Source organism: Polyodon spathula, chromosome 9, assembly GCF_017654505.1.
Source record: "Polyodon spathula isolate WHYD16114869_AA chromosome 9, ASM1765450v1, whole genome shotgun sequence".
NCBI lineage: Eukaryota > Metazoa > Chordata > Actinopteri > Acipenseriformes > Polyodontidae > Polyodon > Polyodon spathula.
This window is the reverse complement of record NC_054542.1, coordinates 29,145,424-29,156,273: the sequence shown is the minus strand read 5'-3', so window position 1 is coordinate 29,156,273 and position 10,850 is coordinate 29,145,424.

Here is a 10,850-nt window from a genome sequence, read left to right as displayed (position 1 = left end):
GTACCTTTTATTATTTGAATAAAGCATTTTAAAAACCAAACAAGACAAAGAGCTTTCCATTAAAAGCAAGAATGCAAAGCAGAGTTCCAGAATCCAGCATTTCCCCAGTCAGAGACAGAGGGGTGCAGTGAGGAGCGGCAGCAGCGGATCCAGCGTGGAAGCAGAATGATACGCCAATGATTCCCAAGTCAGAGCGATCCAGCAGATCCAGCGTGTAAGCGGTGAGGCAGTAATTCCCGAGTCAGAGACGGAACAGCGGTGATGCGGTTCTCATCAGCAACAACACACAATAAAATAATATAACTAAATACACCGCACCCAAAAACGGTAGTGAACCAGTGCTTGGCTAGCTGCAGCTGGGATCAGCAAGCACAAGCAAGAGGCGGGGTGCGTTAGAGAGACGAACGTTACTTTACAGCGGCTAAAGACATGATCAAAGAAGAGTTAAGTACATTGCAATTTAATTATGTCTGCATGTCGCCATGCAAGCATATATATTTTCTAGTCTGTTTGATAAATTGCAGAGGAGATCATTGACTACACTTGTGTTTTATTACATATGTATGCAAGTTCCTAACTGTCTAAGGCACCCTGTTGATAGAAGCACTAATTGCACAAATATGAGTGACTATATGTGTGAAAGTACTTGTTTAGTGAAAGCAACTTGCACTTTAGTTAGACAACGCTGATTGTATAAGTATAACTAACCCTTGGTCTTTTCATATGTACCCAATTTCCTGCTCTTCAATGAGCACAGGTGTGATGAGTGCTGGTGTCGTCAGGTGAGTGTAGTGCTGAGTTGGTTGGGCATGCTCCATGGCTGCAGCCCCTGGCTCCTCTAGAAGGCAGAAAAACCACGTAACAAAAACAAACAAACAAGCAAAAGCTCCAGCCGTATGTTATGTTTCAGCGCAAGGGGCTGTACTCGCGCAACTGCATCCCCTTTGCACCATCAAACTCCTCCCTGCAGTCAGCCTGTTGCCATGGTTTATCCAATCACTGCCTGACCCATATCTGATTCACAACCATTCCTTATTAATATAGTTTTTATTGTTCAGCTCTGTCCAGGGGCACCATTTAGTTAGGGAAATTGCCCTCCTACTCCTATGTTTCATACCACATGTTAATTTTATCTGTGTAGGTTGTGCTCCAGTTTCTATTTCACAATTTTTCCAGCGTGTGCCGACTAATCCCACAATCCACCAAATTCAGCCTCCACCTATTAGCACTGAGAAAAGGGTCCATTGCCCTAGTTTAGGAAGCATTCCCTCAGGACAGTACTAAGGACAAACAACGGACAGTTGCTGGTTGTGGATTTTTGTCGCCCTCCTCCAGCAAAGTAAAAAATGTAAGTTTTAAAAACTGTGCCATTGGCAAATTATTTTACTCTGGCATTGCTTTGATGACAAAATCGGCTTCAGAATGTGTTAATAAAAGCTTCACAGACTGTATCTTAGAATTCGCTCAGTGTTTTTTTTTTTTTTTTTTTTTTTTGTCTGGTTTTGATTCCTAATGTACCATGTTGAATACAAAAGTTTATCTTTGATTTTTGATAAGTCACAGATGGAAGTAAGGTGGACTTAGCTACTTGCCAGAGGAAAAAAAAAAGACGGAAAAAGGCATGACGGCTTTGTGGTGACATCCCCAGACCAAGAAGTTGACGCACAAACACAGGTACTGCAAGCTGAAGCGCTGGTGCGTGTATTTATTAAACACTAAATTAATCAAAAAGGCAGACAAAAAAAAAAAAAAAAAAACACTGCTCACAGAGCAAAATAAAAGGTTTGAACAAAACAAGTCATGAACACACACACACACAAAAAAAAAAAAAAAAGGTTCCCTTTGTACCAACAGGTACACACATTTCCAGTATTTAATTGGGGACCCGGTCACACAAAGTAATAGTGAGTTGAGTTTCATTTGAAATCCTTGTCCTCCACAATAATAGATTCTGTAGCTAACACTGACACATTCCCTACATAGCATTCAGATTCAGGGCGTTTGTAAGAACATGCATGGTTGTTTTTATTTAACAAGAAGAAAAATAAATCACAAACATGTCAATATAACAGCAGTACTTCCAGATAAAATTCTACAAGCAGAACAAAAATTGTTTCAGTGTGGTCTAATAAATAATGTCACTAAAGAGCTGGGTGACTGTATTCCTAATAAGGAGCTTTGCACGATGCTTCTACACAAAGACAGATCTATGCATACTGCTGGATAAATATATACAATTGTATAACAATAACAATAAAGGTGGTATTTATTACCAAGAAAAGAAAGTGAAGAGAAACCTTTTCTGAGAAACCAAGGACAAATGAATCCATTTTACAATGGTATGAAAGAACTGTGTCAGATCTCTATTGGCCAAATAAGTCCAATGCCTTTTTCTAAAAAAAACTTTCTCGTTATGACTGTATATTCTGTTTTGGTAAATTATTTTTATGGGAGAAATACTTTTTGTGATGAAACACAGATTATTGGTTTACAATAATCTCACATCATGTTTTCACTACAGCTCTGTATTAAGAAAACAGAACCATGTAATAAAAGTTTGGAACTGTCTGTCAAATCCCCACTGGAAGCACACTATAACTAATCTTTCCCTAGGAGGACTGCAGAAATAATCTGCCTGTTTAAAGCCTGTAAACCACTAAGATTCTGGGTCATCATTAAAGCAACAGCAAAGCATTATCTATAGGTTTTTTCATCAGATAATTTATCATTTCAGAGATCTTCTTATGAATAAAATATGAAATACCCATTGTATTCAAAACTAATGGAACTACGTTTACTAAAAATCTGAAGCTGCTGAATTCCCATATGGATAGAAAAAAAGTTACATTTGCTCAATTAAGCTCTATTAGCCAAAGAATATTATTCTGTTCAGGTTTAGTGAAGGTGACTTTCAATAAGTGACAGGAGATTGTGCTAATGTTTCATGTGCATGAATATATTCATTTTAGGTGCCTAATTTTAAATTGTTATCTTTTTTATCAAGTTTATTGAGAGAGGAATGATAAAGTTAATAAACATTACTGAATAACTTTATGCTATGTACCACTTAGTTGAGCCACGTTAAATTGTGTTCACAGTTTATATGGGCTAAACAACATATTTTATGAAGACTGAATTTTTAAAATATATTTCCGTGAGAGTAGCTGTTATTTATTTCATGCTAATATTGGACTCAGCTTTCGCTAAGATAAAATTAAATAACGCAGCTTTATAGATGAGCCTTTTTCTATTGGCCTGGTGTTGATGGATGAAATTTAATGCTGGCTCCAGAGAGTAGCAACTCTGCATGGCAGCCATCTGGAATGGGCTGGGCAGGGCACTTCGCAGGAGTCATCAGGTGGGCATCTCCCTTCTTAGTGTTTCATTGCCTAAGCTTGATTAATGCTGACATCCCAATAGCACTCCCTTCCAAACCCCACTCAACCCAGCTGGGTTTACTTAACTTAGCCATCCATTCCTTTTCACTGATGTTAACTTCCTCCATCACCTCTCTTCTAAGGTCCCCAATGACTCTTTCTTCCTCAACCTGAGCCAGTTCTTCTACTTCTCTCTGCATCCTTGGATGGAGCCTTCACTATATGCTGCGACTCCTGTCCACTGTATCACTGAGAAGTCAGGTCATGGAGTGTGCAACAAATCTCTGACAACCCACCTCTACATCGTAAACCTGGACCCTCCAAACCCGCTTTTTTACCTTGGCAGCTAACGCAGCATACTTCATACAAACTCAGGAGATTCTTCCTCTTGTATGCCTCCTCCACGGAATTCCCATGGCATTGAGCTCCACCAGGAGAACAAGACATGCTGAGACTAACCACAGTACAATGTCAGGTCGAAAGGCAGTGACGTGTGGATCTTATTACGCGATTCTTCCAGTACTAATGCCAAGCATTGCAGCACCTGATCAAGACACCAAATGAACAACTCTGGCTCAGAGCTACCTTACATCCAGTGATGAACACAAAGGACATACAGGGTTCTCCCCTACCCACACATTCAGGTTTTGCGGTGATGGAAAAACATCATATGTGGACTAATTAGGAAGCTGATCCTTCTCTGCTTCACTGTCCACAGGTCTTACTCTGTTCCACATTCTCCCATCTCATCCATTCTCCCTCCATTCTCCCTCCTGGGACACTGCATTGACACATCTCATCCTCCCATCCTGCTTTTGCACTGCAGTAACAACAAACTGTCTCTTTTCAGCTAGCACTGCTTTGTGCCATCTCGGGGGAGCCCTGTTGTACTTGCCCCATGATGTCACCGATGAACGGCAGCCTTTACATTTTCCACTGTGTCCTTCACAGACCACTTTCTCCCAAATCTCTCTACAGGTGATACCTCCCTTACACACTCCTCACATAATTCCATCAGTGTAATTTCAAGCCCAACTTTAGCCCACTACCCACTTCGAGGCCCTAATAATGACTTCCAAGTAGTGGTAAACTCTGGAGTTGAAAAACAGAACTGCAAGTCCTGAAGTAGGCTTTCACTAATCCTGTTATAGTACTGGATCAGGAGCTTACATGGCACTGAACCATATGCATTAGCTAAATCCAGGAATGTAACATGGAGGTGGTCTGGGATACCAGTTTTCTGCATGGAGATGTTGATCATGTGGTTCTTCAATAGCTATGTTGACAACCTTTGTGCCACAATTCTAAAGAATATCTTACACTCCACATTTAATAGGGAAATTGTCCAGAATGTCCAGAATAGGCTGATGGTAAATAAGTTTTCTTCTTTGGAAATAAAGACATCTCCTGCTCTGTGCCATGCCTTTGGGACTACTTGTTTTACCTGTGCTACCTTCATCAACCTCCATAAGATTCTTAAAACCCCAGGTGCACTCTTGTAAACTCGGTGTGGTACACCATTGGGCCCAGGCCTTGCTTTCTTCTTGGCTTGCCCCACCTCTTTCCACTTAGAAGCAGACTCCCCTTATCTTGGATCAGTGTATGTGTCTTCAAGATATCTCTCCAACTGGCTTAGTTGCTGTAAATATACCATTATTTTTGCTGGTAAATAAGTTCTTCACAAATTTCAATGGATCTTTATAAAAGCTAGTCCTTGCATGCTCCTTTTTACCGTACTTTTGTAGGTGATCTGCTTTGCTGAACTTCACAAGCTTGAAGACTGAAGGTCTCCAACTGACTTTTTCACCCCTCCTCCACTGCCCCCTTAGATACCTGCTTTCTCTATTGCTGTCATATTCATATGTGTAGATCCTTTCTACTGTTCCTCTTAACTTCAGCAAGCAACAGAGATCTGTGTCAGCCGTGTGCCATGCCATTTTCTCAGAGGCTGTTGGATGCTTAACCCTTGGTTTGTGGCCATTTACCCCCCAAGGTCTCTTAAAGAAAACAGCAACACTGGCAAATGATGACATTTGCATTCATAAAGCAAAATATACTGCTCATTACCACACTACTGTATAATACAGTATTTTGCTACATGCAAATATGAATCTGCAATCACAAAATGGTTTTACACAGAACAAGTTTATTTATTTTTCTTATCAATTACGTTATGTCATCATTCACCAGGTAATATATTTCTTCCGTGGACCCTGGGCAACAGTCAAACAGACTTCAAAAGTTTAGAAAAATGTTAAACACTGTGTTGAAAGTGTCTGTTTTGTTTGAAGCTCCAATGTCTCTGACTGGAATGTTATTCTTTTGTCTGTTTTAAAGAGGAAATGCAGACCTGTGCAATAAACACTTCTGAGGTGTCTTTGTGAAGCAATCATGGGGTTTCCATTTAAGTTTTTTTTTTTTTTTTACTCGAGACATTTACATGAGAAAAATGTCTCATGTAAAATGCTTTTTGGGGTTTCCATTCGCTCAGTTTATGTCATGCAAATGAATGGGAAAGGTGTGGTTGATATGTAGATTAGCTTCTTGAAGGATCCCAGGGTGTCAGCTTCAATAAAATTACTGGGGAGTTGGTTCCAGACTGTTTTGAATACACCTTTATCTAATCTTTATTTGTGACCCCTGGTCCTTGTTTCTTTTTTCAGGTCGAAAAAAGTCCCTTGGGTCGACATTGTCAATACCTTTTAGAATTTTGAATGCTTGAATCAGATCACTGCATAGTCTTCTTTGTTCAAGACTGAATAGATTAAATTCTTTTAGCCTGTCTGCATATGACATGCCTTTTAAACCCGGAATAATTCTGGTCGTTGTTCTTTGCACTTCTTTTTGTAGCAAGGTGACCAGAACTAAGCACAATATTCTAGATTAAGTCCTACTATTCCATTGTAATGTTTTAACATTACTTCACTTGATTTAAGTTCAACATTTTTCACTATATATCCAAGCATTTTATTGGCCTTTTTTTTATAGCTTTGCTACATTGTCTAAATGAAGACATTTCTGAGTCAACATAAACTCTTAAATCTTTTTCATAGGTTCCCTCCTCAATTTCAGCATCTTCCACATTTTATGTATAATGTACATTTTTATTGCCTGCGTGCAGTACCTTACACTTTTGTATATTAAATGACATTTGCCATGTGTCTGCCCAGTTCTGAATGCTGTCTAGATCATTTCAACCTTTGCTGCTGCAATGGTGTTTGCCACTCCTCCTATTTGTGCAAATGTAACAAGTTTGCTTACTATACTAGAATCTAAGTCATTAATGTAGATTAGGAAGAGCAGAGGGCCTAATACTGATCTCTGTGGTACTCCACTGGTTACCTCACCCCATTTTGAGGCTTTTTCTCTACTTTAATCAGTACTTTCCATTTTCTACATGTTAACTAATCCCTAATCCATACGCATGCATTTCCTTGAATCCCTAAATTGTTCAGTTTGAGAATTAATCTTTTATACAGGACTTTGTCAAAAGCTTTCTGTAAATCTAAATAAACCATGTCATATGCTTTTCTATTATCCATTGTTGATGTTGCATCCTCAAAAAAATCAAGCAGGTTAGTTAGACACGATCTCCCTTTCCTAAAACCATGTTGACTGTCTCCCAGGAAACTGTTACCATGTAGGTAATTTTTCATTTTTTTTATCTTATTATAGTTTCCATATAATAGAAGTCAGGCTTATTGTCTTTACTTACCTGGTTCGGTTTTGTCTCCCTTTTTGTGGATCGGTATTACGTCTACAATTCTCCAGTATGTTGGTACAACCCCTATTTCAAGAGAATGTTGCATGAGCTTGATAAGCGATTTGTAAATAACTTCTTTCATTTCTTTGAATACTATTGATAGGATCTCATCTGGCCCAGGGGATTTGTTTATTTTACTGCTAGTCCCTTTAAAACTTCTGCCTCTTATGCTAAAGTTATTTAAAACAGGAGAGTAACAGGTCGACACGTGGGGCATGCTGTCCGTATCCTCCTTTGTAAAAATTTGTGAAAAGTAATCACTGCCATTTGTATTGCTTAGACATTTTAGTTTCTCCTTGAATGTTCTTTTGCTGTTCTAATATTGGAAACACTTTTTGGAAATGGTTTTAGCCCATTTCTATCTCTCTCTTGGCCTTTCTAACTTCCTTTTTGACTTGTGTTTGCAGTTTCAAGTACTCTTTCTGTGTACTTTGTTCTTGGTCCCTTTTAAACACACTGTAAAGTGCCTTTTTTTCTGTGAATATTTTTTTTAATTGATGTATTAAACCATTTTGGCCGTTTTGTTTTAGATTTTGATTTGTCTACTTTTGGGATGTAATTGTTTTGCACCTCTTGAATGAATTCAAAACTGATTTGTTTTATTATAAGCACCAATTCATGTCGGATTTAATATTGGCAGAAATTCTGAAAAATAATAACTGCATTGACACAATTAAAATGCTTAACAACATATGACATCATATTTATGAAGTATGATGTGTACTTAGTTCTAAAAAGAAAAAAAAAATCATGCAAATCTTTATTTTCCACAGGAACAATAATGTTCATATTCATCTGTTCTGTACTCAATATATGCTCCCATAGTGGTATGTTTTATATAATGGAAATAATGAATGGTTATTTTTTTATTATTAAAAAAAAATCACAGAAGATGCATGTGCAGTAAGAAATATCCCACATTAAAGGCAGAGTCGCCTCTTGATGTGTTAACCCCTCTGCCTCCTACTTTCCCCCCCAAAAAAAACTGTTTTTATCTCTATATTGAACATGGGTATGTAGTACACTGGCACATAAAGGGTTAATGAAAAACACAGTTTAGGTCATTTATTTGTGTTTTATTCATCACATGTAAACAAGTTTGAAAACATTATTATTATTATTTTCAAAATCTGGTACCTGGGAAGAGGTTTAATTTTTACATCTGGAGTTGAAGTGTTGAAAATTATTTTAACACTACAGTATATTAAATACAATTAATTAACTATCATAAATATGATTAAAATCAATCAACGTGATGCCAGTTAACATCAAAATATGCAGCACTATTTAAAACATTTATGTAAATTTAAAATGAAACGATGTAACCCTGGTTCCCTGAAAGGGGAGACGACCACCAACCAATACTTTTGGATTACCTGTCACAGGCCAGGTATTTAATGAGCATTTTATGTTAGAGCTGTCAATAGGCCCCTCTGGGGAGTGACATCCTCAGTCCTGCCTCCCGGGGAACAAACAGTCACTCCACGGAGCTCATTCCCTATTTTGTAGAGATCCCATGGAAGTGACCGATGAGACCTTGCACGGTTTGGTGGTCGTCTTCTCTTTCAGGGAACATGGGTCACATCTGTAACCTAAAGTTCCCTTTCAATCTGAAGACGACCACAAACCAATACTTTTGGGAAAAGTCTACCAAAGACGTGGCGAGGGAGCGTTCTGCAGTGTACTAACGACTGCGTCTGTGAGCTCTAAGACCCTCCCTTGAGAGGAGGTCAGCCGCCCAATTCACCACTCCGGGAAGATGAACAGCCTGGAAGGATAACACGTTCTGTTGTGCCCAGGTTAACAATTTGAAGGCTATGTAATGCAATCTCCGGGACCGATGACCTCCCTGGCGGTTGACATACGCCACTACCAACATACGCCACTACCAACCAATCTCCCTTGGAGAAAATGCTGGAGAGCAAGGTGAACCACTCACAGCTCCAGAGCATTTAATATGGATATCCAACAGTCTGTCCAGGACCTACGGACTCCTCTGCCTGACCAGACTGCACCCCAACCTAAGTTGGATACTTCTGTCGTCACCTCCTGACGGCTGTGGATCACCCCAATCTTTACTCCTTTGCGCATATTTTTCCTTGCAAATTGTTCACTGCTGAGGTTTTACATTATCGATAAAGTATTTACAACACACATTATGTTTATTGACAGGTAATTAAACTGTCCACAATAGCACCAGCGATGTGTTCTAAAAGAAAGGTATTAGCAATGTCATAAAAGGCTTTTATCTACTTACATGCAAGACTATGTTACTTGCTTCTCACTGCTCTCAAGAATATTATTTCCATCTCTATACCAGACAGTAATGTAAGCAGTTACATTAAATCATAATACACAAAATTGTCTTATAATTAGTATGGTTTGAGTGAGTTTAACAGACTCAACAAAATGTTCAAACTAAGAGCTGTGAGTACATCATTAAATAAAGGCAATTACAGGACCAGTCTTAGATTGTAGGCTTAGCTCATGATGGTCTGTTTAAACTTTAAAATTAAAGTTTGCAATGCATACGTTCTGGGATAAAATATGTCTTTTGATATCTTGATAGCAAGGATTACAATAAATGTCTCAAAAATCAGAATTTGTCTTCAGCTTAGTGGTGAAATTAAAGTCTTTCCCTCCTGCCACAGGGTTCTTCTGCTGTAGAGTAAAGTGCAGCAAGTCCATTACCTTAAACTTTCTTTAGATACAACACAAAATATCAATGTGGCAGGATGCGTTGCTACAAGAAAGAAACACACAAAGATTAACATAGAATACTGTAGAACCAGTTGAAAAACACAACTGTTTTTTAAAAACTATATACTGTACTTTAAATTACTTTCCTATCCTATAGCTCCATATGAGGAGGCTGTTATTCTTATTCACACAGACAATATTAGCACATTTTGCAGCCAAATGAACAAAACCTTTTAGCCTACCCAAGCAGGTCAATATTAGAGGTAGCACACTGTATCAAATTTGTGTTTGTATTTTATTTCTTTGTTCTTTGGAACATTTTGAATATTATGGATGCATCTTCCTGTTGTCTAATGGGAGTGAAGGTTGGTGTGAGGAGGAAAAAGCTGCCTTTGTCCTGTGCACGGTGTTGTTTCATGCAACCTATAAGTAATTTGGTTTAAAATTCTGCCTCTAATTCTTACTTGGCACTGTTGTTGAGGTCTGTATTCTACTAGTCAAAACAATGACAACTTATTTAATAGAGCACCACTTCCAGGCTCTTTTTTGTTGATTTATTTGACAGTTATAATTTAATTTCATGAATCAGTTGTTTTGTAATTAGGGATAATGTGGCCCTTCAAGATTTACTACAGGAGCTGATTCAGGCTCATTCTTCGACATACAAACATTCTTTGCAATGTTTTATAAATATCCATGTTATAGTATAATCCTCAGCGGTGATATAAAAAAAAAAACACACCAAAAATGGTAGCTCCTCAACAAAGCAAGGCCATGGTTGCCATTTATATTCTATACACCGTCTCTTTATATAACACCGTGTTCCTTTTAGGGATATTCACAGAAATAAAATACTCAGATTGCCAGGTTTGCAAAACCTACAGTACATAGTTTTTATACACTGCCTGGCCACTTAATTACCTACCCAACTGGATTCTGCATTTCCCTGGTTTGGGGTATGTATACTCTGGGTCCCTTGATTACTCAGGAAGGGTAAGCATATGCACCCA